Here is a 22,957-nt window from a genome sequence, read left to right on the forward strand (position 1 = left end):
GGGGCTCCCCTGGCAGGACCTTCCCATGGATATTGACCTCTAGAAGTCCCATAATCATCACCAGTGACATGAATGTGTTGCACCATCAGCCAGAGGAGGGTTTAGATCTCCAGCCAAGTCCCTGCCGTGTGGGGCCGTGTCACGCCTAACACACAGGCTCCTTTCATTAGTGGCGAGTGGGTGGCAGTTACCAGCTTTGGTCGTTCACTTGCAGGAACCTCATAGGGCAGCTGGGAGTGGCAGGCTGTGGGGTTTGCACAAGGCTGACTCCTACGTACAGATAACAGCCCATCCTGGCAGGGGCCTGGAACTGAAAAGGGTCCATTAATCATCAAATCACTGGACTGGGAAGGGGAGGAGCAGCCTGTGCACCCTGCTGGCTCACAGTTCACCAGAGAACCTTCCTCCTGCCACAGAAAAACCTTCCCCAATGATGGGAAGCTCCAGTTCCTGGGTGTGGCCAGCCACTGGGCTCTTCGTGAGCTACTGCCAGCAGTGGGCTCTAAAAGTGGCATTTCCCTGCGTACACAGCCCTGATTTCAAGTGAGAATCCAGCAACCAAGAAATCTGAAATAATCAGTTATGGCTGTAAGAGAAAATTCAAGCCATTCAAAAAGCTCCTGCAGCCTGCATCACTAGGCTAGTTTCTCCGAGCACTCTCTGTCAGGTGCCTGGCTGGCTGGTTTTTGCTTGCATGCTCAGGGTCTACCTGAGCACCATACATGAGGTCGGGAAGGAATTTTCCCTCCGGACCTTGGAGGGGTTTTGCCTTCCTTTGCAGCGCGTGGGTGTGGGACACTTCCCAGCGTTGTCTGGGTGTATCTCACTAAATCCATTCCCTGCCCCTGTGGGGGCCTGGGGCACTGGTGCCCCTTAGTCTCTGCTTGTGGCACATCACAGTCTAGTCTGCTGTGGGATGTGATACTTGGGTTGCTGGGTTTAGTGAGTGGGTGCTGGATGGTGTTAAGAACATAAGAATGGCCAATGGTCCATCTAGCCTAGTGCCCTGTCTTCCAACAGCAAAACCAGGTACCCCAGAGGGAATGAACAGAACATGGCAATTATCAAGTGATCCATCCCCTGTCGTCCAGTCCCAGCTTCTGGCAGTCAGAGGCTAGGGACACCTAGAGCATGGGGTGCACCCCTGACCATCTTGGCTAATAGCCAGTGATGGCCCTGTCCTTCTGTTGGTAGCTGCGACACACAGGAGGTCAGACTAGATGATGTGGTGCTCCCTTCAGGCCCGACTCTGTGACTCTACCCAGAAGGCAGTTCCCTCCCATCTAGTGGTTAAAATCAAAACTGGTTTTTAACTGGCTTTTCAGTGTGTGATGGGCTTGTCCAGTGTCATTGGAACGGCCGGCCTCTCTTTTGTACACAGACATTGCTGTGATGACTGCACTGGACACCTTCATATCACAGCTCCCTTTGACCGGCTGGGCTCGGACCATGTTGGTTTGACAACACTGATGTTTCAAAGTTGTGATTACATTGCCAGCGACTCCAGTCAGGAACATGCGAGCGGAGCAGACGGGAAAGTGACATTCGGGCTGAAGTGCAGGGGGAGCGTGATGTATACCTCAGGCCTACCAGGCAAGAACGAAGGCACAGCGTGTTCATTAGGCTAATGAATCACTCGGGACTAAATTCGCTGTGTTTGGTGTAAAAAAGGGCCGGCTGCACATGACCTGCTGATGCCAGGAAATCTTCTGTGCTAGGAAATCAGGGTTTTGTTGACATACTTTAAATGGCAAGCTCACCAACTGTTCTTAGGCTCTGCAAAATTATTTCAACAGCCCTTTGAACCGCTAAATATTCTGTGGGAATTTCAGAGCTCTGGATGACAATGTGGTAATTTATGCCAACATCTCTCTCACTTACTTTCAGAGCATGCAGAGATGACTGTTGGCAAATCTTCTTGTTCCTCTTTATGCAGTGCTGGGATGCAAGATTCGCCACTTAACAGACTTAGAAGAAAAGTGTTGCCTTTATGTGCAGGGGATTGGACGAGGAGACCTCTCAAGGTCCCTTCCACTCTTACGATTCTGTGATTTAATGATGGTGTGTGGCCCACGGGGGACTGAAGTCCTCCATCCACAGAACAGACCGTGGCGCCATGAGCATCCCAACAGGGCCCTGCCAATGTGACTCTGCCCCAGCCTGCCAGGCCCAGCGCTCGGCGGATGAGAGGAGAGGTCAGGCTCCAGGCCTGTTTCCAATTCGGAGTCTCTCCAGGGCTGTGAAGAAGGTCAGTCCATGCCAAATGTGGAGACACTTTCTGCAGTGTAGACCCGTGTCCACTGGGAATTGGGTGAGGCCACCAAACTCATTCCACACAGACCACCAAACAGTCCCGCCCTAGCACGAAAACAACTTCGCCAGCCCTGACAATACTGCTTGTAATTGCACAGCCTGGAACAGAGAGGCCAGCTTTCTGCCCAGAATGACTCCTCCCAGCCAGGGCAGAAGCTTCAGAAAAGCAAGGCTTACAGCAGAAACGCCAGGGTCTAACCAGGAGGCTGAGGTAAATGGTGCTGAAGAAATGACCAAAAATCCAGGGATGGTGAAACGGAAGCAGGGGCACTGAAGTGGAGTGCAGCTCTGCCCCGCATGCTGACAGCCCAAAGCCTCATTCATTGCTAGGCTCCATTCACGCCAGGCTCATGGGACCTGCCTTCTTTTTCCAGTGGGAACCAGCTGTTTGTTTGTAAAGTCCGTTGGTGGCTGAGCTGGTTCTGCAGCGTCAGGTGAGCAGGGGCAATGAGAGCCAGATTTTGTCTTGCGGTTCAAGAGCTGTATGGATTTGCATCACCACCAATCACTTTGTCAACTCAGGTAGCTACAGTTTTCGACACCCATCTGAGCGGAAGATCTGAACTGACACACCCAGGTGCGGGCCAGGACCACTCCCTGCTCTCAGAGCCGGTCCTCAGCTCAGGGTGTCCCTGGAGTCCAGTTTTAACTCTCTGCTGCAGTTTTCCTGACAGGAGACAGGCACCACAGGGCCCCAGGCTGTGGGTAGCCAGGTGAGTCTTTCTTTAGCTGTTCACCTTGCCACGGACTCTTCAGAGGGGGCCTTTTATCCATCTGTAGCCAGTCACGCTAACCGGCCCTTGCTTCTTTGGGCATCCCTGCCCTGCTGCTCCTGGGTTCTCACTGCCACCACGCGGCAGGGTCTCCCCTAGGGTGGGAGAAGCAGGCAAGAAGCCTTCCTCATTCACACCCCATGGCAGGGCCCTGGCCCCAGCCCAGCCCTGTGCTCATCAGGGGAGCGCTGGGGCCACCCGAGGCTACTGCCAGTGGCAGCCCTTGTTCACCACGTACAAGGGGGCAGCAAGGCTGTTCTAACATGTGCCCCCGGCCCTCTGGGGGAGCTGGGCCTGTCTCCAGCACTCCCGTGGCTGTGGATGCCCCTAGCAGCTGGCTCAGCTCTGTCCTTCTCAGGGCCTGTCCCCTGCTGGGTCGCAGTCCGCAGAGCCAGGGGCTGGGGGAGAGCAGCAGCTTCTCACTGGACGTCCCCCCGGGGAGAGTCATGCGTGGGGAGAGACAGCTGCATGGGCACAGGTCCCAGCCTCCAAAAGAGAGTGACAGCTATTGGGAGGGAGCAGATATTGGGGGGCAGAGATGGGGGGACTGGCACAAGGGGGAGGAATCTATTGGGGGGCAGAGATGGGGCAGGGGGCATGACAGGAGAGGCAGGGGAACTAATGTAAGTACTGGGGGGTCTCTTTCTTTAAGAGGGGTGGGGAGAAAGAAAGCCATGTGGCGTGAACCTAATGAAGGCTGAGGGTGAGTGTTGGGGTCCTGTGATCCTACAGAGAAGGTAAATCCCCCTGCCCCCCAAATATCCCCCAGTATTTTGGGCACAGTGATGCCCTGCTCCCTGCAGTCTAGCACTGAACGCAGGTGTCAGGGCTGAGCCCACAAACACCATCTTGGATTCCCTTTCTGGGCCCCATTTCCTACCTTGTTTCTCTCCCCACTGCCCCAGCACCTGTCCCGGTGCACAGCGCAAGTGCTGAGCACAGAGGCATCAACACAAACATGCACCGCTCCCTGTTCTGCATCACTCGACGTCTGGGTCCAGGCTGGGTGATCCAGGCAAGAGCAACAGCAGAGATGGGCCCCTCTCAAACAGACTCCTGGCTACAAGGCCAGAAGGGACCATCGTGATCTCTAGTCTGACCTCGTGCGCGTCGCAGGCCAGAGAATCTTGCCCACCCCCTCCTGTAATGTCCCCTAACCTGTAACGACCAGTAACTGAGTGCCTGGACTCCTCAACTCCTGATTTAAGCACTTCAGGTCACAGAGACTCCACTAGTTTAACCCTGCAAGTGACTCGTGCCCCATGCTGCAGAGGAAGGCGAAACCTCCCACGGTCTCTGCCGATCTGACTCAGACTAGACAGACAGACATGGCCACTCGGAGCTTGCAGGGACCCTCGTGTAAATGTCTGCAGCGCTAGGAACGAGACCCCAGAGAACGCCTGGCTCTTTGCAAGCAATCTCTGACGGAGCCGGACGGTGGCTGGGCAGCTGTGTCTGGGGCAGGTGTATCCTTTTCCCCTCTAACAGGAGGTGGGTAAGGCTGCCCTTCAGTCCAAACGCCATGAGACAAGACACCTGCCCCTCCCCCACCCCCCCAAGAAAGAGACTAAAAACCGCTCATGAACTTTTAGCCCCTCCTCCGCTGGCATTTTCCGACTCCTGAACCGGAAGGGAGGAATCCCAAATTACTCCGGCCACTGGCCCTGAAATGCACAAAGCTACGTCCAACCTGGGCACCTGCTGGTTGGGCGGGGGGCACTCCCCGTCCCTTCCCCAGGCACTGATCTCAGCTACCTCCCTCCCCTGGAAACTGCCCTCTGCTTTGCCCTCTCTCCTTCTCCTGCCTTGCTCTCTGCCCAGCTCCTCCTCTCAGACAGTGCCCCTGCCTAGCCCGCTGGGGAGGTCGGGGCCCCACGCCTAGGCTCCATCTACCACCCTTCCCCCTCCCGTTCCCCTTTGCTTCTCTCACCCCACTCAGTGCTGGGCAGCTGCAGAGGGCAGGAGGAGCCTGCTGCTGCCCCGGCCCCAGGGTGCCTGGGACCAAGCCTGGCACAGGGGAGCTGAGACTCACTCTGCAGGATGAGAACAGTTTCATAGAATCATAGAATATCAGGGTTGGAAGGGACCTCAGGAGGTCATCTAGTCCAACCTCCTGCTCAAAGCAGGACCAATCCCCAATTTTTGCCCCCGATCCCTAAATGGCCCCCTCAAGGATTGAACTCACAACCCTGGGTTTAGCAGACCAATGCTCAAACCACTGAGCTATCCCTCCCCCCATTGCTCAGTCTCCCCAGCTGCCCTTGGGGTCAGCAATCCGCATCAGCGACAGCTCAGGGAGAGGCTTGGCCCGGCTTGCGAGAGGCCAGGTGGAAAGCTTCAGCACCGCAGGACTCATGGAAACACCGGGAGACCTGCCAGCCCAGTCCTGGCAGTGCTGCGGTCACGGCCCGGCAGTGTGGGAGGAGGAGGGGCCTGTGGTGAAGGCACGGGGCTGAGACTCCAGAGCTGGACCCCCAACAGACGCCAGGGTGTCCGTGGTGGGCCCTCATCCCTCCAGAACATCCTTTGGCAGCTCCAATTAGAGCCCTTCAGGGCAGGGCCCGGTTCTCACGCTGTGTATGTACCCCACCAGCACCTGGGGGCCTGACCTCAGTTGTGATCCTCACCTTAATACGTTCAAATAAATACGAATGTCATAGATCAGGGGAGAACATTACTGAGAGCCTGGAAGCTGTTGGTCAGTGTTTGTGATAACATAGAATCATAGGACTGGAAGGGATCTCGAGAGGTCATCTAGTCCAGACCCCTGCACTCCTGACAGGACTAGGTATCCAGACCAGCCCTGAGAAGGTGTTTGTCTGAGCTGCTCTTAAAAATCTCCAATGATGGAGATTCCACAACCTCCCTAGGCCATTTATTCCAGGGTTTAACCACCCTGACAGAAAGAAAAGGAGGACTTGTGGCAACTTACAGACTAACAAGGTGCCACACATCCTCCTTTTCTTTTTGCGGATACAGACTAACACGGCTGCTACTCTGAAACCACCCTGACAGGAAGTTTTTCCTAACGTCCAACCTTAACCGCCCTTGCTGCAATCTGAGCCCATTGCTTCTTGTCCTGTCCGCAGAGCTTAAGGAGAACCATTTTTCTCCCTCCTCGTAACAACCTTTTATGTGCTTGTGAACATACCGGGGTGGGGTTGGTAGCGCCAGACAGTGAGCCTCCAGGGAAAAATATGAAGTAATGTTTGAAATGATAGTAAAAAGAACAGGAGGACGTGTGGCACCTTAGAGACTAACCAATTTATTTGAGCATAAGCTTTCGTGAGCTATAGCTCACTTCATCGGATACAGACTAACATGGCTGCTACTCTGAAACCTGAAATGATGGTGTTACCGCTGAACGACAAGTGCATGATTAAGGGCAAATATGTCACTGGTGATGGTGTCAGACAGGGAACTGACAGTGGCATTCAGAGATACAAGTACAGTGTTAGGGACAAATAGGTTCCTATAGGCATCCTAGCTAGGTGCATTTGAACATACTTTGCTGAGCTCTTACAGGGAAGCTGGTTTTGCTGCGACAGATAATCTGTGGTAAGAAGTGATACAACACAGTGGTTTATGAATTTTCATCACATGGCAGATCAGACTAGCAAGCTGCCGGCTGACCATAGTATCGAGGCATTTCTGAAACCTCCAAGGTTTTACAAATGCCTCAGCATTGCTGAGCACAAAATGGATTTGATATTTTTTCTGATCCTGTAAAGGATAGAGGGTCCCTGCTGGCAGGCAGCAGTTAAATGTGACAAATGTAACACCACAAACAACTCTGACATCATAATCAAAAAGGCTGACAAAGGAGGTTTTGTCGTCATCATGAATAGGTCGGAATATGACCAATAGGCTGCTCGGCAGCTCTCCAACACCACTTTCTACAAGCCATTACCCTCTGGTCCCACTGAGGGTTACCAAAAGAAACTACAGCATTTGCTCAAGAAACTCCCTGAAAAAGCACAAGAACAAATCCGCACAGACACACCCCTGGAACTCCGACCTGCGGTATTCTATCTGCTACCCAAGATCCATAAACCTGGAAATCCTGGACGCCCCATCATCTCAGGCATTGGCACCCTGACAGCAGGATTGTCTGGCTATGTAGACTCCCTCCTCAGGCCCTACGCTACCAGCACTCCCAGCTACCTTCGAGACACCACTGACTTCCTGAGGAAACTACAATCCATCGGTGATCTTCCTGATAACACCATCCTGGCCACTATGGATGTAGAAGCCCTCTACACCAACATTCCACACAAAGATGGACTACAAGCCGTCAAGAACACTATCTCCGATAATGTCACGGCTAACCTGGTGGCTGAACTTTGTGACTTTGTCCCCACCCATAACTATTTCATATTTGGGGACAATGTATACCTTCAAATCAGCAGCACTGCTATGGGTACCCGCATGGCCCCACAGGATGCCAACATTTTTATGGCTGATTTAGAACAACGCTTCCTCAGCTCTCGTCCCCTAACGTCCCTACTCTATACTTGTGCTACATTGATGACATCTTCATCATCTGGACCCGTGGAAAAGAAGCCCTTAAGGAATTCCACCATGATTTCAACAATTTCCATCCCACCATCAACCTCAGCCTGGACCAGTCCACACAAGAGATCCACTTCCTGGACACTACAGTGCTAATAAGTCATGGTCACATAAACACCACCCTATACCAGAAACCAACTGACCGCTATGCCTACCTACATGCCTCCAGCTTTCACCCTGACCACACCTCACGATCCATTGTCTACAGCCAAGCTCTGCGATACACCCGCATTTGCTCCAACCCCTCAGACACAGACAAACACCTACAAGATCTCTATCAAGCATTCTTACAACTACAATACCCACTTGCTGAAGTGAAGAAACAGACTGACAGAGCCAGAAGAGTACTCAGAAGTCACCTACTACAGGACAGGCCCAACAAAGAAAATAACAGAACGCCACTAGCCGTCACCTTCAGCCCCCAACTAAAACCTCTCCAACGCACCGTCAAGGATCTACAACCTATCCTGAAGGACGACCCATCACTCTCACAGATCTTGGGGGACAGGCCAGTCCTCGCTTACAGAGAGCCCCCCAGCCTGAAGCAAATACTCACCAGCAACCACACACCACACCACAGAACCACTAACCCAGGAACCTATCCTTGCAACAAAGCCTGTTGCCAACTGTGTCCACAGATCTGTTCAGGGGACACCATCACAGGGCCTAATCACAGCAGCCACACTATCAGAGGCTCCAGAGTAGCAGGCATGTTAGTCTGTATTCGCAAAAAGAAAAGGAGGACTTGTGGCACCTTAGAGGCTAACCAATTTATTTGAGCATAACCTTTCGTGAGCGACAGCTCACTTCATCGGATGCCATCTGAAACCCGCAAATACACTGAAGATCATAATTGCAGATTTGCTAAATGTCCCCTGACATTGGAGAAACAGGAATGTAATTCACAAATACCTGCACCTGCACCCTGCTGTATAGCCTTCATTCTGGGATGCACCTGGTTTGCCATTTTCTTGTTGGAGTTACCTGGCATCTTCCAACTACAGCTCTTTTCTTTTCTTTTTTAATAGCAACAGCTAGCGTTGCGGCCTCAGTTTGAGGCAGACACCTAAGAAATCTCCTTCCATTCTCTTTCAACAGAATATACACTCGCTTCCTGATGCAGAATATTAAGGGGGTCGGAGGCAGCAGGTGCATTGCAGCTGGCAGCAGGGGGGACGCGGAGTTCTGCAGATGAAAAGTGTGAAGGGGCTAAACAGCAAATACAAGGAGCAGCTTGTTGTCCGATGATCAGAGGGAAAGCTGCCTCCCAAGGAAAAGTTGGATATTGTGCTCTTCCTGCCTCCTGCCTGTTCACCGCAAGGCTGCCTTAAGCTGCTGTTGGCAACACTGACTTTGTCAAACCTCCCACAGAGACAGGATTAGATATTAAAGAGTTACATTATTTGGAGGAGCCCAGGAATTTATTTGCACATCGGAGCCCACAGGGGCTCTCCTGGAGCATTTAGATTAGAATTTAAGGTGTGAGTTGAAAGGGAAATGGACAATCTACGCCTTTGGTTTGAACCAATGCATTTTCCCCAATTTACAGGGCTACATATGGAATATCTGAAATTACTTCCTAATACTATTTACTACTGATTTCCAGCCGGAGCCTTGTTTTTTCCCGTGGCATTTAACAGACCCTTATTAATATTCTGGATTGCGTGGGAGAGCGCAAACACATGGTTCTGTATCATTTCTGTTTAGTAAATCAGATGATTGGGAAGGAGAGAGCCGCACATCAAAGCAGTGAGATGATTTCTAGGATCTATTACGCGTGTCTTTGCAGATAGATTTGAAAAAAGACGTTTAGAGGGTTGATGTATTCCTGGCAGCAGATGTGAACTGCTCTCTTACTTCTTAGCCTGAACCTTAACAATGACAGAGGGAAAGGGAATGGAATAAATATCAGTGACTGACTCATTTCTCATCTCCTTCTCAACCTCTCTCCGCAGGGCCCAGCTACTCCATGCACCAATTGCCCAGTGAAGTCCATTCGTCTGGTGTCCGGCACGGGACGTGGCTCCAGACTCCACGGTAATTCTAAATGGGCCGTGCCGATACCTCGAAGGCAGCCTGCCAGACAACACATTGTGCTTTTCTAGAACCTCCTGTCGGAAGATCTCCAAGCACTGTCTCAGTATGAAAGAACCACTCCCTACAATGCTCCTCTGAGGCCAAAGTGACGGCCATACAGTGTGCCGGGAAGAGCTGAGAAGGGACCCCACCCTTCTGCCGTCCCAGCCCGAGTTGTAGAGACCACACTTCCAGTCTATGAGATTCATGCTGGAAGGTTTCTGAGGCTTTGGGCCAGGTGAGGCTCTTTGCTGACCCTGGCCCTTTACAACTTGCCTGGTAATTAAATGAAGTGTCCCTGCAGCAGTTCTCTGTGGAGGAAGAAACGTTCTGGACAGTTTTGGGGCCCAATCCTGCAGTTCTTACTCAACTAAAACGTCCAGTGAACTCAATACGTTGTGTGTGTATAAGGACTGGAGGACTGTATCTTTGGGCTCCTGCCTATTATTGAGCACAGGCCCAGACCTGCCGTCCTAGCTCAGGTGCAGCGGCTATGTCCACGCTGCAGCTAGGAGTGAGCGGCTGAGCCCAGGCAGGCAGACTCCTGCTAGCATGCTCAAAATAACAGTGTGGACGTTGCAGCCTGGACAGCAGCTCGAGCCCGCCGGCATCCAAGCCTGCCCAATCCCCTGGTCCCAAGCTGCCACCTGTCCACACTAACGCTACCTCGAGCAGGCTCGTGCAAGTGTGCGAGGCCGTCTCCCAGCTGCAGCGGGGACCTACCCAGAGAGGCTGAAGCTAAGTTCAAAAGCCTCCACTAAACGTGAGTGCCCAGTTTGGGGCCATTTGCAGGGCGTACTCCCCGTCACACTCTGAGTCGACAGCAGGACTAGAACTCGGCGTCTCTGGTTCCCCCCCCTCCCCGGTGTCCTGGCCCCTGGCCTGCACCGTGTCCCGTACGGCAGACGTGACCTGTCTCTGCAGTGGCACTTTGCACTGGGTGAATTTCACACAGCAGGAGCTACGGTCACTGCACTGCACCACACACTGAGCAAACACGCAAGACACCCTGTTTGCTCTGGGAGCAACAAACTAGCTCACAGGCCTTTGCTACAGGACCAGTGACTCTTGCTTAGAAAATAAACATCTCAGCTTTGCTTCAGCATCTCATTTCCATAGAATCAGAAAGACAGCCAAGGCATTTATCTAGCAGCAGGAGGCCATTATCTTCTGGAAATGTTCTGTAGCTCACGAAAGCTCATGCTCAAATAAATTGGTTAGTCTCCAAGGTGCCACAAGTACTCCTGTTCTTTTTGCGAATACAGACTAACATGGCTGTTACTCTGAAACCTTCCATTGGCACTCTCTCTGGAGCGGCCTGCTTTCTGGTAAGATCATGACTAGAGCCACTGGAAAGCCATGGGAACGTTTGTCCCAGAATCGGTGGAAAATTTTCAGAACACCTGCCAGAAAATCCATGGGACTTTTAAAGCACGGTCAGATGAGTATTAATAACTTAACAGATGCATTTATTCAGCTGGTAGTTTAAAGTCAAACTATTTTTTATAATTCCACAGGCCTTATCTTTTATTTTAGTCTTCCTAGCAACAGGATGATGAAAAACTCTAGGCATCCCCAAGACACCTGGATGGTTGTTACAAAAAACAGATCATCAAAGTAAACTAAAGTGCATAAAAAGAAAAGGAGGACTTGTGGCACCTTAGAGACTAACCAATTTATTTGAGCATGAGCTTTCGTGAGCTACAGCTCACTTCATCGGATGCATACTGTGGAAACTTCAGAAGACATTATATACACAGAGACTATGAGTGGGGTGATAATTACCAGCAGGAGAGTGGGGTGGGAGGAGGTATTGTTTTATGGTCTCTGTGTATATAATGTCTTCTGCAGTTTCCACGGTATGCATCCGATGAAGTGAGATGTAGCTCACGAAAGCTTATGCTCAGATAAATTGGTTAGTCTCTAAGGTGCCACAAGTACTCCTTTTCTTTTTGCGAATACAGACTAACACGGCTGTTACTCTGAAACCTGTTAAAGTGCATAACTGGCTGAATCATCGCAAGCTTCCTCAACAAAACCCTTAGCACATCCTTCCTCCAGATCTCTGGCCATGTCTTCTGTGCCTGCCTGCCTGGGTACCAGTGAACTCTTCCATGTGGGCTTATCCTTTATACAGAAGCCTTTCCCAGCATGCCCCTCTCATGGACCATCCAATTGTAGCCTTCTATCGATCTCATCTATCCACTAACATTTCTAACGCATCTGCGCCCTAGTACCAGGACCCTGTCACAGATTCTGGTGCAATTGTTTGCATGCTTAAATCTAAACCTTTTCCTGTGGAATATCCGTTCAACTTAACCTAATCGCACGCTTGCCCTTGTTAGGGTTCAGAGTTAATGCTCCATTGGGATGAATGACAGCAGGTCACACTTGTTCCAGAGCTATCATTACAGGGGCATAACAATATTTGCATGGGCCTCCAAGCAAAAGGCAAAAGTGGCTCCTGCCTTACCCATTGGGATGCAGAACTGAACAAGCCTGGTACCTGTGTGTGGTCACCATAATGTCGCTGCAGATGCTCTCTGAACTCAGAGGGATGCTGGCGGGGTTCCTTTATCCTGAGTCCCACCTCTAAGCAGGCTCTCAGCTGAGGTGAAAGAGGAAAGACTAACTGCAGCGTTAAATACTTTTTTAAACTGTAGTTTTAGGAGAGTGACTGTGCGACTTTCTGTCCTCCCGCTGAACGAATGCGGCATTGCACTGGTGAAGAACAAGTAAACAAATAATTAAAGCCGTGATGAAGTGTTAAATGTGACACTGGTGAAGGCGCTAAATAAAACAGCGAGGCTGTGTTTGTACTAGGGAATTGAATTGTTGTCACTGAACCGAGGGCATGACAGCACAGTGTGGCCATGCTTGCTCTGCTATGCGCGCTAACTCCAGATACATTCAATTGGCCAGAGGGGCAGAGCTAACCAAGGGATTTAAAAACCTGGGATTCCTGACATGTGCAGGAGCCACTGGTGGGCCCCAAATGCCCAGTCTATGCACCCTAATGAGCCCACTACCAGAAGAGGGACTACCCCCTGGTGCACAAGCCTGATCCCTGTGGCAGGTTCCTGGACAGGTGCATGGGGAGACCAGGCAAATGGCATCATGCCAAAATTTTCAAACACTCTGGACAGTTCAGAAGCTGGCAGAGGCAGACTCTGTCTCCTGAGCACCACTGACATTAATGTGGATTCCTGCTTCACTGTAACTCTGGGGGACCCTGCACACCTGATGTTACCAGGGGTCATGAAACCATCTCCAGCTGGCACAAGCAAACCTAGAAAGACACCAGGTCAGCTCTGCCCTGGGGGGTGGAGTGTGTGCTTGGGAGACTGAAGGCAGGATGGAGATGTCGACTCACATGCAGTGATTAATGTAGCGATCGCAATATCTGCATTTTGCATAATATATGTGAAAGCAAAGGGCAGAGCTCTTCAGTGCAGACTGCAGCGAGGGGGCAGCAGGACGGGCAGCAGCCTGTTCACAGCCGGACAGACAAGCTGTTGTATCCGAGACTCTTATTTATATTAGCACAGCGTGTGGCTGGCGTGCTGCCCGGTTTGCTCTGTGCACGTGTTTCCAGACGGATGGTGAGAACTAGGGCTGGATCATGCATAGTTCTCACACTGGGAGCCATAGTTTGCTCTGCTGGTGCATTTCTTCTTATGTATTAAATATGGACATTAATAATTATCCCACTAGCATCATCTGGATAGGAAGTGCTGTTATGGAGTGACCTAGTAGGGTTGATGTATTGCCAGGGTAATACAGCTCAGCAGTTCTGCTAGGAAGTGCCTTTCCATGGCATTGTCCCTCTGAGGGGTTAATGCAGCTACATGGGATATGGAAGCTCTGTGTTAGTTACAGGCAGGGCGTTTATGGGGAACAGTGGTTTAGGGTCTGAGATTAACGAACAGCAGGACCAATGGGCGAGTTACAGACGGGTCTCATCCCATGACATTTCCTTCCCTTCGTGTCCCTCAGGCAGTGCCAGCTCTCCCATCTGCACTCCTCCCTTTATCATTTCCTTGGCATCAGCAGACTCTGAAGGCTGCACACTAGGGTAAAAAACCCCACCCTGCCATTGGGGCTTGTGCTCTCAAAGGCCCAGAAAGTAGCATTTTCCGAGTCCTAGGCATTTAAATTGTTCAATTCCCTCTATGGGGCATGAGCTATGTTCTTCTCCATTCTTCAGAGCATTGATTGGCTCCTGTTCCTTAAATGCTGTCTCTTTACATTAGAAGAAAGAGAAGCAAGAAGGGGGAAAGGTTCTTTTCTGTGTTAAATGTGGCAATGAAGATCCCCACAAACTCATTTCCAACCAAATCAGCCAATTGCACAAGTGTTTTCAAACATTTTCCTCGCCGCTCTTCAACAGCTAGATCCAAATCTGCAACAAGTTGACGCTGAAGCCTGGACACACACTGGCAAGTGGGCACCTGTATCTGAACCCAGAACATGGAGACTGCATGTGAACAGCGACCTGACTGCCTGCACAATTGCCTGATCTGCAGGTCAACGCAGGGACACGTGGGCACATTGTTCCCACGCTGACTCCCTCTCCGCACCTGCTGAAGGTTTGGCTCCTGAAATGAATGTATTTCATTATTTCCCCAGTGTGAATTTAGTGAAAGGCACATGACTACCAGACTTGGAGACTGACACCCTCCAGCCAAGCCTTCCCATGCTGCCCCTACCAGTTCATGTCCCACACCTCTGCCAGTAGGTTAGAGTTGTGATGAGGGCTTTGTCATTGAACTCTGTGTCACGGAGTGTGGGGGAGTCCGGGGTCTGCACCCCTCTTCCTGGGATTCACTGTAACTCTCAGCCAGCCAGTAAAATGGAAGGTTTATTGGACAATAGGAACACAGTCTCAAACAGAGCTTGTGGGTACAACCAGGACTCCTCAGTCAAGTCCTTCTGGGGGAGCAGGGAGCTTAGACCCCAGCCCTGGAGCCAGGAGCGGGAGGGGGACGTAACACCTCTGCCCGGGAATGTGGACAGAGGCTGCAGGAGGGAGCCTGCTGGGGGGGTTTAGTTTCAGTTTGGTGCTGGGTGGTGGAACGCAGGGAACCCCAGGGCTGGGGTCTAAGCTCCCTGCGCCCCCAGAAGGACTTGACTGAGGGGTCCTGGTTGTACCCACAAGCTCTGTTTTAGACTGTGTTCCTGTTGTCCAGAGAGAGACGGTTTCAGGGGGCGGCTAACCCCTGGGAGTGTGTGACCAGAGAGAAGGACTTTCGCAGTAACAGGGTCCCCCGGGGGATTGCAGCGAGCGGTCCCAGGGGCGGAGGAGTCTGCAGCTCGACCCTGGCAAAGAGGTGGTGACCTCAAGAAGGGCTGACACACTAGGGATTCTCCCTGGAAACCGTGGGAAGCTGCCCAGGCCTGTGAGTGGCCAGCAGGGAGATGTACGCTAAACGCCTTAAGAGTGACCTGGTGGAGCTGTGCAGGCAGAGGGGGCTGCGCCAAGGTCCACCAAGGAACAGCTGATTGCCCAGTTGGAGGAGAGGGATCGCTTGGATGACCCGATCCCTGCCCCTGAGGGAAGCTGTCTGGTGGACACAGCGTGGGCCCTGGGGCCTGACCGGGCTGGGAGGGGTCAGACAGCTGCCGAGGACATCCCAAGACCCTTCCTACCTAGGCCTCGGGAAGGGGTTGGGGGAAGCCCAGCGAATACCGAGGGCACCCTGACCTTGGCAGCCAGCAGGAGATCCTCCCGGCGGAGCTCCCCATCCCTGGAGCGGAGGTGGCTGGAATGGGAGAGGGAGATGAAAATGAGGGAGCTGGAGGATCATGAAAAGCAGCGTCAGCATGAGGAGAAGTTGCAGCAAACTGAGCTGGACGAGAAGGAGAAGCAACGTCAGCATGAACTGGAGCTCACCAGGCTGAGGAGCAGTGGGCCCCGGCTGCGGTGCATGAGTGGGGACCCAAGACTGCAAGGAGCTTTGATAAGTGCTTCCTGGCCCAGCGTAAGGAGTGGGGGACATAGATAGCTTCCTGTCGACCTTTGACAAAGCCTGCAAGATGCACAGGGTTGACCCTGCAGACAGGCTCCAGTTTCTCACCCCCTTACTGGACCCCAAAGCCGTGGAGGTGTACAGCCGGATGACAGGGGCGGAGGCAAGAGACTACAAACTGTTCAAACAGGCCCTGCTCCGTGAGTTTGGGCTGAGCCCCGAGATGTACAGGAAAAGGTTCCAGAGTCAGCGTAAAACGCCTGAGGTCACCTACCTACAACTGGTCAACCGGATGCAGGGATAAGCCCGCAAGTGGGCAGCTGGGGCCCGAGCTAAAGAGGACCTGCTTGACCTAATCGTACTGGAGCAACTGTATGATCAGTGCCCTTCCGACCTGAGGCTGTGGCTGGTGGACAAAAAGCTCGAGAACCCCCAGCACATAGGGCAGCTGACCGACGAGTTTGTGAACAGTCGTTCAGGGGGTAGCCGGGAGGAATCCCAAAAGAACAGGTCCCGCCCTCCCCCCCCCGATGCAGAGAGAGAGTCACCAGGGGGCCCCCAGCGGGGAAATAGGGAGAACCCCCTCCCAAGGGGAACGCCTGGCGTCGGGACCCTCCGACCTGCTCGAGGGGACCAACGTGACCTGAGCTGCTATCACTGTGGCCAGAGAGGCCACGTATGGACCCAGGGCCCCAGGCTCAGCGACAGACTGAGCAGACCCAACCTACCCAGGGTTAATTGGGTAGGGACCCAGATGGACGAGGGGCAGACGGCCCAGGCAAGGGGGGCTGCCAGCTTACCACCTGCTCAGGAGGGAAGAGTACCCCAGACCAGCCCCGCTAGAGGGCTGGATGCTCTGGACTCAGGGTGCTCGGTTTACAGGGTGGGCGCGGGGCTGTCCCTCCGGAGAGAGTGCCTTGTTCCCCTGGAGGTGGATGGGAGGAAGGTCAATGGATACTGGGATACGGGCGTGGAGGTGATGCTGGCCCGGCCCAAGGTGGTGGCCTCAGATCGGGTGGTGCCCAACACCTACCTGACCCTGACAGGGGTGGGCGGGATCCCATTTAAGGTGCCCGTGGCAAGGGTACACCTGAAATGGGGGGCCAAGGAGGGCCCCAAGGATGTGAGGGTACACCACCATTTGCCCACTGAGGTGTTGATGGGGGGGACCTAGAGGACTGGCCAAGCAACCCCCAGACTGCCCTGGTTGTGACCTGTAGCCAGAGCCGGTGAGGGGCACTGCGCCCTGACCTTGGGGAGGGTGCCACACTGGAGGCGCCGGTGGGGAGGGAGCGCCGAGGGGCACGGCTCAGAGAGGCTGTGGTCTCAGACCTGGCCAGTGAGAGGGAACCGGTCCCCATCCCTTCCCCAGCCGCTGAGTTCCAGGCCGAGTTGAGGAAAGATCCCTCCTTGCGGAAACTCAGGGACCTGGCCGACCTCAGTGTGGTACGGACCATGAGGAGAGGTTGCCAGGAGAGATTCCTGTGGGAGAAGGGGTTCCTGTGCTGAGAATGGGCTCCCCCAGGGGAAGTGGAGTCCTGTGGGATCAGGAGGCAGCTGGTCGTCCCCAAGAAGTATCGCCATAAGGTACTGTACCTGGCCCATGACACCCCCCTCTCAGGACACCAGGGAATCCGGCGCACCTGGCAGAGGTTGCTACAGAACTTTTACTGGCCCAGGGTCTTTACCACGGTCCAGCAGTATTGGCGATCCTGTGACCCCTGTCAGAGGGTGGGGAAGGCCCGGGACAAGGGGAAAGCGGCTTTGAAACCTTTGCCCATCATAGAGGGACCTTTCCAGAAAGTGGCCATGGACATCGTGGGGCCCCTCAGCAAGACGACCCGGTCGGGGAAGAAATACATTCTGGGGGTGGTAGATTTTGCCACCCGCTACCCCGAGGCAGTGCCCTTAGCTTCCATTGAAGCAGACACCGTGGCCGATGCGCTCCTGACCATTTTCAGCCGAGTGGGGTTCCCCAAGGAAGTCTTGACAGACCAAGGCTCCAACTTCATGTCGGCCCTGCTCCGGTGCTTGTGGGAGAAATGTGGGGTCCGGCACGACTGGGCCTCAGCTTATCACCCCCAGTCCAATGGGCTGGTGGAGAGGTTTAACGGGACGCTAAAGATGATGCTGAAAACCTTTATGGACCAGCACCCGCAGGATTGGGACAAGTACTTACCTCACCTGCTGTTCGCGTACAGGGAGGTGCCCCAGGAGTCGACCGGATTTTCGCCTTTCGAACTGTTATATGGCAGGAGGGTGAGGGGCCCCCTGGACCTGATGAGAGACGAGTGGGAGGGGAAGGCCACTCCCGATGGAGAGTCAGTGGTGGAGTATGTCCTGATCTTCCGAGAGAGACTGGCTGAACTCATGGGCCTGGCCAGGGAGAATCTGGCCAGAGCCCAGAGGAAGCAGAAGGTCTGGTATGACCGCACGGCGCGGGCCCGTGCCTACGCCACCGGGGATCCGGTGATGGTTCTCATCCCCGTGAGAAAGAACAAACTACAGGCCGCCTGGGAGGCCCTTTCAAGGTCGTCAAGCAGCTCAATGAGGTAAACTATGTGGTGGAGCTGTCAAACCGGGCGCACCACCGCCGGGTGTACCATGTGAATATGATGAAGCCATATTATGCCAGGGGGAATGTGGTGTTGGTCGTGTGTGGACAGTGGGAGGAGCAGGGAGATGACCCTTTAGTAGATCTATTCCCTGGGACCAGAGCTGGTTCCCCCCTGGAAACAATTCCCCTCTCGGATCAGCTAACCCCTGCCCAGCAAGCTGAGGTCAGGGGGGTGCTGCATCCGTACTGACAGCTGTTTTCCAGCCAGCCTGGACGCACTAATCTGACTGTCCACCGGGTGCAGACAGGGTCGCACCTGCCGATAAGATGCTCCCCCTTCCGAGTCACAGGGAAAACTGCTCAGGACCTGGAAAGAGAAGTCCGGGACATGCTGGCTTTGGGGGTGATCCAGCCATCTGCCAGCCCTTGGGCCTCACCGGTGGTGCTGGTCCCCAAAAAGGACGGGTCGGTCCGGTTCTGTGCGGACTATCGGAAGCTCAGTGCCATCACTGTATCTGATGCCTACCCCATGCCCAGGCCTGACAAGCTCCTAGACAAGCTGGGAGGAGCTCGGTACCTTACCACCATGGACCTTACAAAGGGCTACTGGCAAGTGCCGCTGGATGCAGATGCCTGGCTGAAATCGGCCTTTATCACCCCTCTGGGGCTCTATGAGTTCCTGACCCTGCCTTTCGGCCTCAAGGGAGCGCCGGCCACCTTCCAGCGCCTGGTGGACCAGCTCCTGAGGGGGATGGAGAGTTTTGCCATGGCGTATATTGATGACATCTGTGTCTTTAGCCAGACCTGGGAGGACCACGTGTCCCAGGTTAGACAAGTGCTGGACTAACTCCAGGGGGCTGGGCTGACTGTAAAAGCGGAGAAGGGCAAGGTGGGGATGGCTGAAGTATCTTACCTGGGCCATTAGGTGGGGAGCCTAAAGCCGGAACCAGCCAAGGTGGAGGTGATCAGAGACCGGCCCGCTCCCCACACCAAAAAGCAGGTCCAAGCCTTTATTGGGATGGCAGGATACTACCGAAGATTTGTGCCCCACTTTAGCGCCATAGCCACCCCCATCACCGAGCTATGCAAGAAGGGGAAGCCAGACAAGGTGGTCTGGACCGAGCAGTGCCAGGAGGCTTTCCGGGCGCTGAAGGAGGCTCTGGTCAGTGGCCCAGTTCTGGCAAACCCAGACTTTGACAAGCCCTTTGTGGTGTTCACCGACACCTCCGACACGGGACTGGGGGCGGTGTTAATGCAGGAGGATGAAAAAGGGGGAGAGACACCCCATCGTGTACCTGAGCAAGAAGTTGCTGCCCCGGGAGCAACACTACGCGGCCATCGAGAAGGAGTGCCTGGCCATGGTGTGGGCCCTCAAGAAACTAGAGCCCTATCTCTTCGGGCGGCACTTCACCGTCTACACCGACCACTCTCCCCTGACCTGGCTGCACCAGATGAAAGGAGCCAACGCCAAACTCCTGAGATGGAGCCTGCTCCTGCAGGATTACGACATGGACGTGGTCCACGTGAAGGGAAGTGCCAACCTGATAGCGGATGCGCTGTCCCGGAGAGGGGGCCCCGAACTTCCCCAGGTCACTGGTCAGAGTGACCCTGCTCAGTTACAGGCTCTCAGGTCTCCCATCCCCAGTGAAACTCTCCTGCCACATTCCCAGGTCAACACTCCCCATCCCTGCTGCGTCACACCCTGTCATTACAGAGCTGCTGAGTGAGCAATGGGCGGAGTGCGCTCCCCTGGCTGGGAGGAGCAGCCTGGTGAATCCAGAAGGCCTCAGCTCAGAAGCAGATTGGTCCCCTTCTGGCGTTAGGTAGTTGCTGGCCAGGTTTGCACTGGGCTGGGGCGGGGAGGCATTCAGGGTGTAGCGTTATCAGGATGTAATAAGGGCGCTCAGGTCCACTGCCGCTTTTCATCGCATCCAGGTTGTGCTGCTTCCTTGCTGGCCCAGTGCAAAGCTGGGACAGAGACTGGGATAGGGATGAGCTGGCTGATGCTGGAGGAGACAAAGGCGATGCTTATCTAAAGCAGGGAGCCGCCAGAGGAACTGATGGGGGTTATGAGGAGAATAGGAGCATCTTTGGCAAAGCGGTGTCCAATCTCCGGTTACATTTGGATCCCCAGCTCTTCAACCATCTCCCAAAGAAAGTCTCACGGCCAGATCCCACTGCCTGCCCCTAGCTGGAAGATCTGGAGGCCAAGAGGCTGGGCATTCTCGGGTGGGGGGAGGGCGAGGACATCCTAGGCTCCAGCCCTTGATCCCTGGGAGTTAATCAGAGCCTGAATGTTTGTAGCGCTCAGAGCCTGGAGCAAGGCCCACCCTCCCAGCTATACTTCTGCTGGATGGGTCTACGCTGACATGGTCTTGTCTCCTCTCCCTTGCCTGTGGATGGCTGGCTGAGCACAGATGAGCCAGTGGAGCTGTCTGTTGTGATTGCTGATAAGTGGATGTTAGTTTTAGCGTGTGAGGATCCCAGATGCCGTCCGGAGGGCCCCTCTGTCAATTATTACAATAAATGCAGGGGCCACTGAGAAGCCGGGCTGGGAGATAAGATTATACAAATGTCAGAATGCCTCCTCTGATGCAGTATTTCAGCGAGGCCATTTCTGTGACAACTCTCTCACTAGGGAAGTGACTTTGCTTCCTAGTTGCTGGGCTGTTTCCTTTCACACTCGTGGCCAAGGATTAATCCATTACATCTGGCACTCAGAGTCATCACTCAGCCGCTCCTGATCCAACACTGTAAGACACTGAGTTCTCCTGATCTGGGTCCTGGTAACAGGCTGCTCGGGAAGGGAGGCAGGCCCACAGCACCTTGGGCAGGGCTGGGAACACACAACACAAAGCTTGCAGGACAGGATGAAGGACACTCGAAAGCCGGGCCTGTCCCAGCTACAGAACGGGGAGTCTGGGTGCCAGTGAGTAACATGGTCTCTCCAGCTTCTAGTGGGCTTCAGAATCATCCAAAAATAAAACCAGAAATCAGGGATTTAAGGGTTGTCCTAGTCTGCCCCTTGATGAAATGCAGCCATCCTGTGTGTGCAGATCCTCTCATCCATAGGAGGCCTCTGAAGGCCGTTCCAAACAGCAATAATAAAAATAAACTTAAAAACGACCTGCAGCTGTTGTGATCTTAGGGACCGTGCTGATGACTCCCTACAGCCAGGCTCTGGGCTGGGAAGAGACACCATGAAGAACTGGGGCCTGTTTGCCCCCATGTTGAGCACCACCTCCAGGGAGTGCGAAAGGTCCAGGCTTTGGATGGCTCTGCACAGAATGCTCCCAAATGAGGGAGGGTGAAAAGGCAAAACTGAAAAGATCCCTCTCTGGGAGATACCTGAACACGAGACCTGAGACGCTGATTCTGCCTGGGACCCGCTAGCCCGGCCCCTGCGTTCCTAGGGAGTCAGTGCAATGCCACGTGGCCACTAACAGACCTGATGCTGCACGGGGGCAGTGACCGTCTCTTCCTCTAGGACTCGACACCACTCGGCACATTTCGGGTTCTGCTGCCGTGTGAGAGCCAGGTAAGGGACTAAGAAATAACTTGTTCTGATAGAGACTCATTCTGGGACTAGTATGTTATGGGAAACACCAGGGCCGACTGGTGCATACTTGGGTGCAAACTTGGGTGCATAAAATTAGTCATTGTAATCCATATTTAAGCTTTTACATTGCTAGGGCCAGGCCGATCACCTGACATCTAGCCGCGCTCATTTAAATAGGAATTTAGGGGTGAGGTTTTCAAAGCCCCCTAAGAGATTTGGCTGCTCAGTTCCCATTAGGGTTAGTGGGAGTTGGGCAGCTGAAGGCAGCTCAGCCTGGGCCAGATTTTCAAAAGACTTTAGGGGCCTAAAGAAGCAGCGAGGCACCTAACCTTTGGGACCCACTTTTGTAAGATTTCAGTGTCACGGGAACAACCCTCTGGAAATAATGTGAACCAGGGATTGTTCCTTTTGCTCACCCAGGAAGAGATTCATCAGCTTGGAATTTGTGGGCACTATTACTTTAATTCTTACCCATTGGTAATTAATTAAGAGTTTCATATCTGGCTCTTGGTGAGTAATTGATGGTGATACATGGTATCAGGGAGAAATGGATTTTGCCTCTCTTCCTCCCAGCAGGCATAAGAGGGAGCAAAAATCCCACGGACCTTTGGATTAATAAGCGATTGTTTGAAGAAGTGTGATAAGTGCAGAGTTTGGATTTTAATGTGTGAAATGAGTCCTACTAGAGGACAGGCCTATAAATAGCTCCAACAATCTGAGGCGCTGCAGAGGGGCCAGGTTTCCATCAGTTACAATGGTCAGGTGGATTTCCAATTCAGAAGAGGCTGGCAAATGTTTCATTGTTATAAACTAAGAAGATCTCCAGTAGCTGCTTAGGCAAGCGGGTCAGATTATACAAATGAAGGCCACTGTGTGGATGCCCAGAAGGATTAACTGCTCCTCTCCACAACCCCACTGCACTCAAATTGCTTTGCAAAGAAACGAGAGTCCCGATGAAGTTATTTGTCTGCACACAACTGCTGTTTGGCAAGCAGAGTGCCCCACTTCCAATGCCACAGCCCCCACACCTTGCAAAAATAGAATCCGTCAGGGAATTACACTGCTACAGGATTAATCCTGCTTTCCCATAGCATCCCTGCAGCATGCACAGAACGGAGCAGGGGAGAATCCGATGATG

This window comes from Lepidochelys kempii, chromosome 10 (assembly GCF_965140285.1).
Source record: "Lepidochelys kempii isolate rLepKem1 chromosome 10, rLepKem1.hap1, whole genome shotgun sequence".
NCBI lineage: Eukaryota > Metazoa > Chordata > Testudines > Cheloniidae > Lepidochelys > Lepidochelys kempii.